This window comes from Cervus canadensis, chromosome X, assembly GCF_019320065.1.
Source record: "Cervus canadensis isolate Bull #8, Minnesota chromosome X, ASM1932006v1, whole genome shotgun sequence".
Classification (NCBI taxonomy): domain Eukaryota; kingdom Metazoa; phylum Chordata; class Mammalia; order Artiodactyla; family Cervidae; genus Cervus; species Cervus canadensis.
Window position 1 is genome coordinate 26,166,074 of NC_057419.1, and position 16,702 is coordinate 26,182,775.

The following is a 16,702-nucleotide window of genomic DNA, read 5'->3' on the forward strand; positions in this document are numbered from 1 at the left end:
GATAGACATACTGACTCCACCACAGCAGTGAGTTAGTGAATGAGGCTACAAGACCCAATTTTGGGATTTAATGGATTTGCTTTCCGGATCTGAAAGTCCAAAGTAAGTGCCTACAGGCAAGGGCCTCACTCCACATTATTTCAGAGGTTAAGGAAAACAATCATGGAAGAAAATCTTAGTTATTTAAAACTTATCTTTTAAACATATAGCTAAAGGTTTATCCTCCAGAGATATAAAACATTAATTGCTACAGTGCAGGTCGTTTCTCTGCTCTCCAACCACCACCATCAAAACGACTGACAAAAATTATTGCAGTAAGAGAATCTAATTAATCTAAAACCAGAGGGATTGTGACTTGGGTGTAAAAGAGGATCTGCTGACCTATGATTTTAAACACTCAAGATATTTAAAAGGAAGAGCTTTAAAGATAAAGATATAAAATTACCTATCCTCTAAGAGTTGGGTCAATACTACTGTAACAAATAATAAATGAAATAGGATTCAAGAAAGATCCAGAGACACTGCTTATGAAAACAAAACAAAGAAAAAGGAAACAACTTTCCCTATTTCTATGATACCTTCGAAAGATTCCACTTGGTATCAACCAGTACATTATCATCACTGTAAAATAAGATTAGGGGAATTCACAAAGAAAACGATACCAACCCTTTAAGAAGCGAAGTGGATGTCAAAAAGATTTAGATACTTTGCTAAACACAGAACATTTGCCTTTCTATTAAAAACTCTACCTTGCCACAACGCATTAGCATGAATGCAGAAACCAAAAAATGTATTTTCAGACTCATGCATCAAATCAAATTATGTTCTTTGGACAAAAACAGTTTAGGAGAAAGTCTTCTGAAAAAGGCCAGGAATTGTGAAAACAAACCTTATTTTCATTTGAAACACAATCAGAAGAAAAAAACATTTTTGAAGACAAATGTTGGAAACCTGATACCTTTATAATACAGAGGAATTCTGAGACCACCAGCCCTCCAGGTGTTTTATTTTTAAAGTAATCCAACGGTACCAAAACCCATCAAAACACTGGCTTCCATAGCATACGGAATTCCATACCATATACCAGTCTCCTAATACTGGAAAGTGAAAGTTCTCTCCACCTGCTTCAAGTCTTGCCTGAAATTAGACCACAGAGAAAGAAGCAAGGGAGGAGTCATAAATCACTGCTCTGTCAAGTCCAAGCCGAAAGGCAAGCGTGTAAATCGCTCTGAGGCTAAAAAAGATTCCTCCCTAAGGCAGAAGAAGAATGTTTGCTTACACCTTTATAAATAAAGTTCTGTCAAGCTGCGAGGCAAATATACTCATATCCATAGGGGTAGCCGGGTAGACAGCTCTGTGAATCTGCAACACAATCCATTTCCACACAAAGGACACTCTTACCAGCTTCCTCTTGGGACAGTAAATAATCGCTAATCATCCCAGATGGTGTGAATCTAAACTTATCAGTGACAGATAATAAATCAGAGCATTCTGATATGTGCCGTGCTATTACAGTTCCAATGATTTCACACCGATGGGACATTCAAACTGCTAAGTAGCATAATTAGTTACAGATAATTCCAAGACATTAATCATGCTTGGGATAAATCCTTGGAACAAACACTGGAAATATTCTTTATTGTAGATAGTACTATATGCCTGAAGGGACTAATTTGGTACCAGGCTTATAAGTATGCAGACACATAAGATGAACAGCACCTTTTCATACCCAGAAGTGATATTCCACTGTACATTTTATAAAACAAAGTACCCTCCCACAACCGCCTTTTTCACTTCTCAAGTTTTGCTCAAACAAGACATTTAATTTTATATCCAAGAGAATTTTAATTCTTATTTTATTCATCTCAACTGTTTCTCTTTAAAAATGCAACTGTTCTTTTATCAAGGAATGCAATACTTACTTTGGGAATAAATGTGAAGCAAGTGAGTTTTGTTCTGGGATCTTTTCCTCGTGCTAGCTTCAACATTTTAGCTTACTTTTTTCATATTTCTTTTATTATTTTCATTTTTAAAAATTGGAATATAATTGCATTACAAAGTTTTGTTAGTTTCTGCTGTACACCACCACGAATCAGCTATATGTATACATATATTCCCTTCCTCTTGAGCCTCCCTCCCACCCCCCACCCCATCACACACCTCGAGGTCATCACAGAGCATTGAGTTGAGCTCCCTGTTTTACACACCAGCTTCCCACTAGCTATCTGTTGTAAACACGATAGTGTATATATGCCAGCGCTACTCTCTCAATTTGTCATGTCCCCTTCTCTCAGAATCTAGATCTTCACTAGCTACTCTCAGTAACCAAGCCATAGGGTATTAACAACTGAGAACAACTTAATGAAAGCACACCTTCCAATATTATAGCTGCATTTGAAACTGTTAGGCTTGAGAATGAGCAGGGAGTTTGGGCTATGTTATATGCAAAGTACACTGTGCAAAATGCCAGGCTGGATGAATCCCAAGCTGGAATCAAGATTGCCAGGAGAAATATCAATAACATCATATGCAGATGACACCATCCTAATGGCAGAAGGCAAAGAGGAACTAAAGAGCCTCTTGATGAAGGTGAAAGAGGAGAGTGGAAAGCTGGCTTAAAACAACATTCAAAAAACGAAGATCATGGCATCCAGTCCCAACACTTCATGGCAAATAGATGGGGAAACAATGGAAACAGGGACAGACTTTATTTTTTGGGCTCCAAAATCACTGTAGATGGTGACTGCAGCCATGAAATTAAAAGATGTTTGCTTCTTGGAAAGAAATGCCATGACAAACCCAGAAAACATACTAAAAAGCAGAGACATCACTTTGCCAACAAAGGTCTATATAGTCAAAGCTATGGTTTTCTCAGTAGTCACATACAGATGTGAGAGTTGAGCCATAAAGAAGGCCGAGTGTGGAAAAATTGGTTCTTTAGAACTGTGGTGCTGGAGAAAACGCTTGAGAGTCCCTTGGTCAGCAAGGAGATCAAACTGGTCAATCCTAAAGGAAATCAACCCTGAATATTCACTGGAAGGACTGATGCTGAAACTGAAGCTCCAGTACTTTGGCCACCTGATGCAAAGAGCCGACTCACTGGAAAAGACCCTAATGCTGGGAAGATTGAGAAAAAGAGGAGAAGGGGGTGACAGAAGATGAGATGGTTGAATGGCATCACTGATTCAATGGACATGAGTTTGAGCAAACTCTGGGCTATACTGAAGGACAGGAAAGCCTGGCGTACTTCAGTCCATGGGGTCGCAAAGAGTCAGACATGACTGAGAGACTGAACAACAATGGGAACCCCATAAATCATGATATATAAGCAACCAGCTGATGCCTTGAATTGTTCACGAGGTTATAGGCAAACCTAGGCTATATGAGCTACCAATATGAGTTGTTGCAAACATTCAAAAACACTATAAGCAGAGAATGCCATAGAGGACTTATGTGTGTTTCCTCTACATGTTCCATAAATTGTCTACCATTCAAAATCCTCAATCTACTCTCCCAGATTATGTATCCTTTCATATAATTTATGGTGATTCCCTACTCCAGAACATTTTAATTTTTATGAAATTAAATCTGTTGATTTGTTCATTCCTTTTCTTCAAACTTTGGCATTTTAAGTAACTACTGTAAAGTCTCCCATAAATTAATAGAAATAATCCCTTGAGTCATTTTCTAGAACTTTTACGTTTGCAATTAATATTTAAATCTTTCATCTATCTGGAATTTATTTTAACTTTGTAACTTCGTATTTTTTTCCAAATTTGTAGCATATTAACACCATTAATTTAAAGTCAACCCTTTGTTCCAAATTTCCATCAATAAAATATAGAGTAAGTTAATAAAAACATATCTACATGATGAACTACTATGTAGCTCTTTAAAACAATGAGGTTGCTCTATATGTAATAATGCCAACAATGTACAGATTAAACAGTTACTATGAGAAAAACAAATTGAAGAAAAGTATGTATGCTATAGGGCTTCCCGGGTGGCACTGGTGGTAAAGAACCTGCCTGCCAATGCAGGAGACACAGGTTCAATTCCTGAGTTGGGAAGATCCCCTGGAAAAGGGCATGGTAGCCCACTCCAGTATTCTTGCCTGGAGAATCCCATGAACAGAGGAGCCTGGCAGGCTAAAGTTCACAGAGCCTCAAAGAGTCAGACACGACTGAAGCAACCTAGCACACAAAAAACTATACATACAATTGTATAAATGCTGAAAAAAATCTAAATATAAACTGTGAATAGTTGTATCTGAGGATCAGGATTGGGGACGGAGGAGAGTTATTTCCAGCTATTTAAACTTACATAATTTTTTAAATGCATTTTAATGTCAATCTTGCAAACCAGAACAATTCTTTAAAGTTAACTACTAGTATAGTCAAAACATGTATACCCTCCAAATCACTAAATGCAAAGAACATTTGGCAAGAACCTCCTATCTCTTGTTTCCTCTGCTGGGCTCTGACGTGAACAAGAAATTCACCTTTATCAAGTTTAGTCTCAGAGGTTTTGGAGTTGTTACTTCAGTTAGCCTAAGGTAACTACTTAAATACAAGTTAGGCAAATAAGCTATGTATATGAAAAGCTAAGAGATCAAAGTAGTATATGTGTACACCACTTTAGATAGTAAGTGAAGACTGTAGGAATGAAATTAAGAAAAAAGGCCCAGAAGAGCTTCTTAAGGGTGGGATAGAGCTGGTCAAGTTTTGGTGACATGAGGAACTGTGGAAAAAGTGTGTGAGTCAAGTTCAGAATCAGGGAAGTAAACATATTAAATAGATATGTACGTGCATAACTGAATCACTCTGCTGTACATCTGAAAATAACATGACATAGTAAATCAACTATAGTTCAATAAAATATAAAAATTTTTTAAAAATAAAAAAATGATAAAACAAAAAAATAAAACCTCCATACTTCCTTTATATATTTCAAATAAAAATTCAAATTTCTTAATAATAAAAAAATAGATGAGTCTCATTGGAGTATTATTGTTAAGAACCAATGGAGGTAATTTCAAAAATGTAGGTTAGAACTTAATTATGGAGAACCCTCAGTGTCAGCCCAAGGCTGTTTGTCATGAAGGACCAGTATGACAAATAGGTATTATTTTTCATGTAAATGTAAATTGCTGGGTATTGGCAGGGGGGTCTACCTTTCAACTAGGTTGGGAAAGAGTCTCAAGTTATAACTCAATATCAGGAAGGATTAGCAATGGATTAGCTGATGGATTAGCAATGCCTGATATGGGCTAATGACTGAGGCACAGTTCTGTGCAGGGTATTTGCAGATTCTGCTAGAAGTAAGGAGGTTTGTGAGATATGGGGAAACAGAAGTGACAGTGTTTTTGAAAAATAAGATAAAGAGGACCTAAAGATGATGAGCCAAAGAAGAAAGATGGTGTAATAGAACTTTACGAGGCTTGGGGAATCAAAGGTGAGCCAAAGGTTCCGAGCCTTGAGTCCTAGAACATTGGCACTATTTTCAAAAATAGATAATTTAAAAAGAGTTAATTTTCAGGGGGAAGGTAAATGAATTCATGGTTTTTGATCTGGTGACCACATGAGAATGTCATGCAAGAAGTTTGGTGTAAGATATTGAAAATGCAGAATAAAGAAAAAGAGCTCTTTTTTTCCTTTCCTCTTCAGGAAGGCAGATTGCTGGAAGAGAAAAAAAAACTTCACGACCTACTTACAAATCATCCCAATTCTGAGTTCCAAGAAAGGAATGGTTTAGCAATCCACTGGGGAGAACACAGTAAAAGATGGTGTATTTTCCCCCTCAAGGCAATGATAGTTCTTTTTAAACTTTACTACCTAAATTACAAATAAGCTCTTTTTATCATTTCCAAAGTGCACATTACTTAAGTTTAGCTTGACTTCCTCTTAATCAAACTGAAGCTTTATTTCCATTTTAAGTTTATATTTGGTAGAATAATTTGCCTTGAAAATCCACCTGTAGTTAGGCCATATATGTGCACAGTGTATGGTGCAATTTAAAGTCCTTCCACAATTGCTCGTGCAAGCTTCACAGCTCTCCAGTGAGGGAATAAGACTGGAGTTTGAACCTCCACTCTACAGATGGATTCAAGTGGCACCTTGGAAGGTGATGTGCTTTACCTCAAGTCTACAAAATAAGTTAGCAATGGAATCAGGCTAAGAATTGAGGTCTTCTAACTCCAAATTCAGTGTTGCTTATAGAGCATCACAGACTTTCTTCCACAGTGAAATATTCACTTTCATATCAGCCTTTTAAATGGTGCATACTCTCATTTTTCATAAATAGTTGGATAGTGGGTTTCTCTTCTAATTTTTCTGTTAAATTGTGTTTACTTGTCCCCACAAGAACAAGGTTATGCCCTTTATGAAAGCTTGAGGCACAGACTATAATACTCAAGAAAGATTTATGATCTCACAATATTTTACTTCTGTCATTAAAAACAAGTGGTGAGACAAAGCAGTTTCAATTATACAATGAAAGGGCTGCCCTATTTCAAAGACCGACTGAATTCAAAATACTTGAAATAATTGAGTTATTGTTTTCTCTCCTGTTCCAAAATATCTAACACAATGAGAATGAATTTTTTTGTTTCTGCTATTGTTTATAGTCAACAAATACTGCATATACTGGAACAATAATAATTCACTACCAAAGCATGCCTTTTTTCTTTTTCTTGCCATTCTACCACTGCTCCATGGCTAAATAGTACATTAGGAATCTCCAAGGTTGTTTTTCTACTGGTTTTTACATGGTGTGCTTTCCTCATATCACAAGGTTTATTTAAAATCTCTTGTACTTTACCTGACAGGATGTGACCTAGGGTGAAGGATAGAAAAGCTGATTGAAATTATACACCTCTGAGACCTCCAGAAGATTGACACCTATTTTCAGATTTGTTTACAGTTTACTCTGAGAAATAAAATGCTTCCATTTTACACGGGGCTTAAAAATGTCATCTGCAAGGGCAAAGACCGTTATACGTGTGCCTTTGGGGGCTTATTTTTAATTTCTAGTATAGTCCTAAACATATCGTGTGTGTTTGCTCAGTCTCAGTCATATCCAACTCTTCGTGAGCCCATGGACTGTAGCCCACCAGGCTCCTCTGTCCATGAGATTTCCCTGCAGGAATACTGGAGTTGGTTGACATTTCCTTCTACAGGGGATCTTCCCAGATCAGGGATCAAATCTGTGCCTCCTGCAGTGGCAGGTGGATTCTTTACCACTGAACCATCTGGGAAGACCCAACAAAAAGTGACCACTCAATAAATGCGTATTTAATTGAATTCAATAAAATTAATATATAAGTAGGTTCAGGGTAGTAGCATACTCTGCTGGGTATAGATGGCACTGTTTGGGACTGGTATTGATAGATCGCATGTAGGAACAGCCCCACATCTTTTAAACTCTATTCCTACCATTTGCAATGTGGTTTGGAAGCATCTCCAATCCACAGGTGTGGTCTATTTCCCTACCTTTGGTATCTGAGCTGTCCCTGTGACTGGACTTGGTGAACAGATTGTGGCAGAAGTGTCATTGTGCCAGCTCTGAGCCTGGGCCTTGCTCTCTTGAAAGCAGTCACCATTTGAGCAATCCTGGGAGATGAGAGACCTAATGGAGCAGAGACAAGCTGTCTCAATGGATGTCCTCCCAGACCAGCTGGAATCACCCAGCTGACCCAACAGCTACCACAGACACGAGGAAACTCACCTGAGGCCAGCCCAAAATGCTGAACCACAAAATCATGGGTTTTGCTTTAAGCTACTATATCTGGAAGTGGTTTGTTACATGGGAAAAACTAATTAATGCACAGGAGAAAGACTGGTATAGGAAGAATCCAATATTCCTGTTCAGAAAAGAGACTCTGTCAAGAATTGGACAATTTTGCAAAGTCCTTATGGAGAAAACTACCACCTTTCTCTTTATCCTTCATTCCTTCTTTCCCAACAGGCATAGCTAGCCTGATTGGTAAAAGCTTGACATTCCTTGGGCTACATTTTCTGGAAACAAGAATAAGAAAGTTAAAGGTGGGTCTGCACCATTGCTCTCACCAAATTCCTCTCAAGTAGAACAACCCCTCCTTCTCTTCTCCTCCCTCATGCTTTATGACAGATTTGTCTGTGTTTGTGGGTAAGGGCAGGGGTCCACCATTGTCACTTACTGTCCTGCTGGTTATGGTGTGTGGGGCAGGCCTATGGTCCTTCCCAGTGGCATCTACAACTGCCCTACAGATCTAGGTCTCTTCACAGACAAGTCCAGATTCAGGGTGGACGCAGGAGTGACCATTAAACTTCAGATTCAAACTACATTTGCCAACAAACATCAGCAGCTGGATGCCATTACATCCATTCTGACCAACAAAACTGCAAGAGGAGAAGAAATGGGTCTTAGTGCTTCTTCCGCATCATCCAATAGCTGTGACTATCAACTGGAAAGTTTTAAATGTATAGTGAAATGGAGTTTCTCTCTTGGATAGGTTACAATTTCACTGTTTTTCATTTTAAGTTTTATGGGATTGTTATTATTATAATTAGAATATAACTTTAATTCTTTTATATTCAATTTTTTCTATCAAATGTCTAGGCAAGAACCACACAAATTTCAAATCAATCTATTTTGGTCCTTTTATATGTAGAGATGAGAAGTTACTTCAATCAAACAACAGCAGGTCTTCCTTTCCAATTGTCAGATTTTCTGCTCTATTTTAAAACTCAGCACTTGGTAGTGTAACTGGATTTTTTTTCCCCAGAAAGAGAATAGCATATAAAATTAGATAATGGATAGCAACTCAATTTAGTACGTTAAAAATGTTTGTTTCGCACAGAAGCACACACACACACAGCCACACAGAGTTCTTTTGGAAAGTGTATTAATGAACAACACAAACATGAACATTTATGTATTTTTTTTTGACCTTCCAAAAGGTTTAAGGATATAAGGAAATGTGAAAAAAAAAATGTGTGGAAAAGTTGACACCAATAGCAGGGAAAAAGTAGCCTAGATTCCCACTTCATGTTCAATTCAAGACGAGGCATTTTCTACATCCCAAGAGACCCTACTTTTGGTCTCCCTAACCTCTATGCATATGAATTCAAAATAGAGCCATCAGAATCCTTTTCAGAAAGTAGCTGCATTTGCAAAACCAACCTACCCATGCCCATTTCTATCTACTGTTACATTTCTTTAGTACTGACTGGCCTTTTTTTTTTTTTTTTCTATTTCTCCCTCAGTCTTGGAAAACTTTTTTTTAAAGTTTTTCATTTTATCTAATGTACGAACTTATTGACAAAATTGTTCACGTATACTTTAATGTAGTCTCAATATTAGTAATTTTTTCTTTTTTCTTTCCTAATATGATGGATTTAGATTTTTCTCTTATTATTTTTGTCAGTCCTAAAGTTCATATATCTATTAATCTTTCCAAGGAACTAACTTTGGATTTTTATTAATCCCTAATTTATTGTTGTTTTCTGTTTCAGTAAATCATGCAGCCATCCATATATTACTTCTTGCATTTTACTTTTTATAAGATTATTCTTTTTAAAAAATTTTACATTGTCTGTAGATGCTCAGCTCATTGATTCCCAGCCTTTTTACTATCTACACAGGTGCAGCTCATATTTTTGATGTAACTCAATTTTTATTATATTTTATTTCTAAGTATTTGTAAGTTTTATTTATAATTCTTTTTTAAACCATTAATTATTTAGACGGATATTTAAAATGCTGAAATATAAGAAGGTTTTTAAAATTATCTGTTTATTATTCCTTAGTGGCATTGTGATCAGGCTTGCTTTATGAATTAGTAGACAGTCATATTTTGTTTAAATTGTATTCTGTAGGACTATATTCTGTGATTGTTGGGTGCAGGATTTTATATATGTCTGTTAGACTATTCATTGTGACATTAAAAATTCTCATTAACAATTTTATCTATCAATTACTGACAGACTTGCATTTGCCAACTTGTGGAATTTTCATTGCATTTCCACCCACTTTTGCTATATTGAGGTCACACTGTTAATTGTATATATTGAGGCTTGTTATACATTCCAATGAACTGAACATTTTTGCTTATGCACTCATCTTCTTCACTTAAGGCTTTTTGTCTCAAACTCTGTCAGATATTAATATATGTACCATCAAATTATTTTAGTTTATATGTGTCTTATGTCAGGTAGTAGTACATGCTATGGAAATAAAACAGGCTAAGAGAACAGAGTAATGGAAGCATGCTCTGGGGAGCCCCTCTGCTAAGGTAAGTTTTGAGCAAAAAATCTGAACATGGTAAGGATAAAAGCCCTGTGAATAAAGGGAGAATAAAGGGTTTCAGGCAGAGAGAATAGCATAAAGAACTGCTAGAACACGCTTGGTGTGTTTGCAAACCAGCAAGGAGGGTACTGTGAATACAAAGGAATGAACAAGGTGAAGATGACATCAGAAAGGGAAGTGGGCTGGACCAGATAGGGAGTTGTAGGCAACAGGAAGATTGGAGAATTTCTTCTAAAAGGAAATCTATTAGACTGTTTTGAGCAAAGAACAGACATGACCTGACCTACATTTCCATATTATCAATGTGACTGTCATGTTTACAAAAAAAGGATGAGGCTGAGTCAGAGTAGCATCAAATTAACTAGTTGGAAGAATTTTGAAATAATTCAAACGTGAGATGATAGTAGTTTTTATCAACCCTGGAGCATCAGAGAACAGGAATAGTCTAATCCGGGGGGAAAAGATATTTTGAAAGTTAGAACTGATTAGACTAGATGATGGACAAATATGGGCTATGAGAGACAAAGCAATCAGTCCTCTGTGCTTGATATGAACAATAAACACCACATGGGATTGACATCGACTAAAATAAGGCTGACTATAAGAGGAGCTGGTTTGCATAGTGGAAAATCAAGAGTTTATTCTATAATCTGTAAGTCTGAGATGCTTATTAGTCATCCAAACAGGGATGTCTGGTTCGCATTGGAGTTCAGTCTAGAGGTGAGTCTAAAGATATAATTTGGGAGTCATCACATATAGGAACAGTCTTTAAAACTGTGAAATGTGTTAAGAGCACCTAGGGAGTGAGGGAAGATGGAGAAAAGAAGAGATCTAACAATGGAGCCCTGGGGCACGCCAATGTTTAAAAGTAGGAAGATGAAAAGAACACAAAGGCAAGTGAGAGAGAGCCATGTCTTGAAGGCCAAGGGGAGAAAGTGATTTAAGAAAGAGACTCCGCTGCATCTGAACAGAGATGACAGGTCAAGTCAGACGTGAACTGAGAATGTTTAATTCTCGGGCTGGTGATGTGAAAGTCACTCAGGGAACTTGAACAAAGTCACTTCAGAGGAGTGATTAGGAATGAATGCCATACTGCAATGTGTTCAAGTGAGAATGAAGAGAGAAAGGAAGGACAGAAAAGAGAGAACTCCAGTGTTTATTTTTGGTCAAGGAGAATAGAAAAATGGAGAGGACTCAAGACAGGTATTTTCATTCTGTTATGTTTTCAGACAGAAGATACTATATATGCTGTTGATAATGATGGGGAAATTTATTACACAGAAAGAAAGATAATTACATAAGTGAAGCCTTTCTATTCCTAAGGTCCAACTTTTTCCTGTAGAGGACCAAACAGTAAGTATTGCAGGCCATATGGTTCATACTACTCAACTCTGTCATGGCAATCCACAAAAGCAGCCACAGACAATATGTAAACAAATCAGCATGGCTGAATTCCAAGCCCACTTTATTTTCAAAAACAGAAAGCCAGTTTGAATTGGGAGGAGTTTGCTAACCCCTTCTCTCATCAATAAATATTTTCTGGATTGGAATAAAATTTGTTTGCATAAAATGGAAAACTATTCACTATAATATTAGATGAAACTGAACTCTGTTTTATAATATGATTCTAGGTTAATGAGCTGTTGTCACCCTACAGGGAGGCTCCAAGGTCTGGACCTCATCACTCTCGGTCTAATTCTATATAAATCTCAACAGTATCTATCATAAAGACTAAGACTACATACAGTTGAGAAGAGATTTTCATGACAATAGAAATATATAGAAGTCAATTAAGTGGGATACTCAGGTAGAAACTAACTCTGTAGAATAAAACTTGAAATAAAAAATAAATCACACAATCTCAGTAGACTTAACATGGAAACCCATATACAAAATACATGAAGGTCTCAGTTGACTGGAATTTAAACTCCATATTAAAGAGTGACCTAATTTCCAAAACAGCTTACATAAAAAATTAGCCTACACTGACAAGTATCTGACACTGACAGTGGCAGACTTTATTTTTTGGGGCTCCAAAATCACTGCAGATGGTGACTGCAGCCATGATATAAAAAGACATGTACTCCTTGGAAAACAAGTTATCTCTGACCTAGACAGCATATTAAAAAGCAGAGACATTACTTTGCCAACAAAGGTCCACCTAGTCAAGGCTATGGTTTTTCTAGTAGTCATGTATGGATGTGAGAGTTGGACTATAAAGAAAGCTGAGCACCAAAGAATTGATGCTTTTGAACTGTGGTGTTGGAGGAGACTCTTGAGAGTCCCTTGGACTGCAAGGAGATCCAACCAGTCCATCCTAAAGGAAATCAGTCCTGAATAGTCATTGGAAGGACTGATGTTGAAGCTGAAACTCCAATACTTTGGCCACCTGATGCAAAGAGATGACTAATTTGAAAAGACCCTGATGCTGGAAAAGATTGAAGGCAGGAAGAGAAGGGGATGACAGAGGATGAGATGGTTGGATGGCATCACCGACTCAATGGACATGAGTTTGGGTAAACTCTGGGAGTTGGTGATGGACAGGAATACCTGGCGTGCTGCAGTCCATGGGGTCACAAAGAGTCAGACATGACTGAGCAACTGAACTGAACTGACAAGTATCTAGCATCCAGGACAGAAGAGAATCATTCGAATGTGGAGACTTACACAATATAACAGGAAGTACATTGGGGGTGGGGGGAGTCCCAGGTGGCTCAGTGGTAAAGAATCTGCCAGCCAATGCAGGAGACACAGGTTCCATCCCTGAGTCAGGAAGATCCCCTAGAGAAGGAAACGGCAACGCACTCCAGTATTCTTGCCTGGGAAATCCCATGGACAGAGGAGCCTAGTGGGCTACAGTTCATGGGGTCACAGAGAGTAGGTCATGACTTAGCGACTAAACAAACAACATTTTAAGGGGGAAATCAGGTCAGTTAGAACTCATTCAGAGGTGAGTGAGCTGGAATGGTGAGAGGTAGTAGATGCACAATAAATGTTTATAGCACTAAGATTAAAAACAGGAACAATGTATACCATCTACCTCTTTTAAAATTTGCTATTAATTTGCAGAGGCTCTTTTCATTTTTAAAAAGGACTCTAGAAAGGTTAAGATGGATTTAGGCAGCCCCTAGGAAGTAAACGAACCATGGAAAATAAAGCACTCAATTTTTTTTTTTTTTTTTGTCATTCACGAAGGTCTTCCATCATGATTCTGTTCTTGTTTTATTTTTTTTCAGATCTTTCTGGAATACTCCAATGGCGAGGGCTCTGCCTGAGCTGTCAGCCGTAGGGTTCAGCAATGCAACCACCATGCCATCATTTTTCCAACTCATTAGACCATATTATTAGAGCCATTGACACTATGGCCTTTATAGCTCAGGGCATAAATGTCTGAGCTTAGGTTTGGGGACTTAGAACTTTATCCTTTGTTTTCTTCTATTTTATTTTATAACACAGTCAAGAAGGATATTCTCTCAAAGGCTTAGATTATAAGCCATTCTGCTTTAACATGTTTTTGCATAACCAGACTATTTCTAGGAGACGCAGCAGCAACACCTTCTGGGTGCTTGTCCAGTAAAGAAAAGGGCAGGTCATGTATTGCTGGTAGCCCAAGGTGGCTCTGAGATCATCTGTCAAGCACGCACAATGCCCGGCTTTGACTGGTTTAACATCACAGTAAAGCAAAGCTCCAGTGTGCTCAATTGGGCATTTTCCTGTTCCAAATGCTTTTCTGACCAGTTTCTTTTACAGACGAATTTTATAACAAGGTACAATTGTAAGGGCTGACTGTTTTCTTGAGGGGACTTGCTCAGATGTTCACGCCTCACCATTATTTGCTTGGCCCCTGGAATCACACAGGGTAAAAATCTAATTATGCTTGTTGACATTCCTCTGACCACTTAGTTTTCAGGTCCACAATTATAAAACTGTACTGACAACACAATGGTAACTAACAACTGTATGGGATTTTATCGTTGCTCAAGTACTTTAATGTACATCATGTCATGGAGAATCCCAGAGGCTGGAAATCAATGTTACCATCAGAAGAGCATTTGTTAGAAGCCCCCACAACAGAAACAGTGGAGAGTATCTTAAGGACAAGGTTATGAGATGAGATCTGTACTATCTGTCTTACTAATTCACATTAAACAACATATAAAAGGCCAATGTGCCCAGACAGACTCCAAGTCAAGGCCAGTTTTTATTTTATGTGTGTCAGACATATGTCCCAGCTGTCTTGGTTTCCTAGAGCTGCAGTCATGAAATACCACAGACTGGGTGGCTTAAAACAACAGAAATTTGTTTTCTCACAGTTCTGGATTCCAGAAATCTGAAATCCGGGTGTCTTCACTGTGGGCTCTTTCTGGAGGTTGAGGACAGTCTAGTCTATGCCTCTCTTAGCTTCTGGTGGGTGCCAGCAATCCTTGGCAGTCTTTAGCTTTCAGATGAACCACTGTCATCTCTGGCATTGTCCTCACATGGCATTCTTCTGGTATATATCTGTTGTTCTTATAAAGGATGCAAGACCTATCAGATTAGGGCCCATTCTAATGGAGCACCACCTCAATTTGATTAGATCTGCAAACACCCTCTTTCTTAACAAGGTCACGTTCACAGGCACACAGTTTGGGACTTCATCATATCTTTTTGTTGTTACTTAGTAGCTAAGTCATGTCCAACTCTTTTACAATCCCGTGGACTGCAGCCTGCCAGGCTCCTCTGTCCATGGGATTTCCCAGGCAAGAATACTGGAGTGGGTTGCCACTTCCTTCTCCAGGGGATCTTCCTGACCCAGGGATTGAACCCGTGTCTCCTGCATTGGCTGGCAGATTCTTTACCACTGAGCCACCCGGGAAGCCCATCATGTCTTTAGAGGAGATACAACTCAACCCACCACACCAGCCTTACCAGTGACAAAAAAGTTCTCTCTCTTTATACTCTAAGTATTAGAATCCCTACTTGCCACAGACCTACTTCTTGTGACTTGGTCCCCAGAGTATGCAATCTCTGCGTTCTTCTGGAACACAGAGAATCTTCTGGAACAGAGGACTCTACAAAGAGTCCTCACTGTACTTCTGCTCTGGCCTTCCCATCCTGTTCCTGTTTGGCTCCCCAGGGTTCTGGTGGTGTTTGTGAAAACACCATTCTGTGCCACCCAGCTCCATGTGCTGGTGATTGCTACCAAGTCTCATTTTATCTCAGGTTTGAGCATACTGTTGATACAACTGGATCTAAGATGCACCTGCTTGAGGCTCCAAATGCTCTGCCTTGTGGGCATATTGCTACTACTGCTATTACTACTTTCGTCTTCAGTGACAAATGGAGGTGGAATGTTGACCAGACCACCCTGGATCTGTCTCCCTATGTCCAAGGTAATGATGAACAGCACTTAAATGACACCTGCCCTTTCTACACTTTAGAATCTAGGGAAATTTAAGGTTCTTTATACACCAGAAAAATAACCCACCTCCTTTTCTGTCCTAGGATAAACATCTTTTCAGGGGGACAGACATTGTGAAGATCAGCTGCCCCTGGAAGAAGCCACCCCTCAGCAGGATGCAATCTTCTTCCATGGTCTCAACAATCAGAAATAGATCTGCTATTTTGTGACTTAGCAACTTGGCTATGCAGTATACATTTTTCTCCTTTTCTTGTTAACAGAACAGTTATTTTGTCAGGTTTGGAAATAGGACCAGCAACAAAACATGTGTCCACCCTTCCATTGCAGATACAAGTGGCCAATGAGATAGTACCAAGTCTTTAAGCACGGTTGTTGGGAAATGTTTTTACAGGGGCCTGACTCAGCTTTTTTTCCTCACCTGGATTATATGGCTGGAGCTGTTGCAGCCATCTTCCCACTATGAGGTGACTTTGAGGATGAAAGTACCACATTAAGGATGGCGCAGTAATATATATACACGCACACACGGAAATTGATTATCACTGACATTGTGGAGCAACAAAAAGGAGCCCTAGACTTCATGCATATTGTCCCCTAGGGCACCTTTAGCAATGTCTGTTAATATTTAACAATATTTTAATTGCCACAACTGGCGGGAGGGGCGGGTGTTATTGGCATCTAGTGGTAGAGGTCAAGGATGAGGCTAAACATTCTACAGTACACAGTACAGCCCACACAGCAAAGAATCATCCAGCCCAAATTGTCAGTAATTCAGAGGTTGAGAGGCTTGCATTTAAAGATGAAAAACCACTGTAATTTCAAGCCTATGTTGTTAGCACTCAAACATAATTCCTGGTACGCACTGGAACAATTCTCAAAATCAAGGTCATTTCATCTTTCTTACTGTTATACTGTCACATATATAAGAACTAGTGTGAATGTTAAAATGCTTGCATTGTGTGACTCAAGCTTCCTTTATTTAAATTTAGTATTTCTACTGTCAGGAAAGAACAA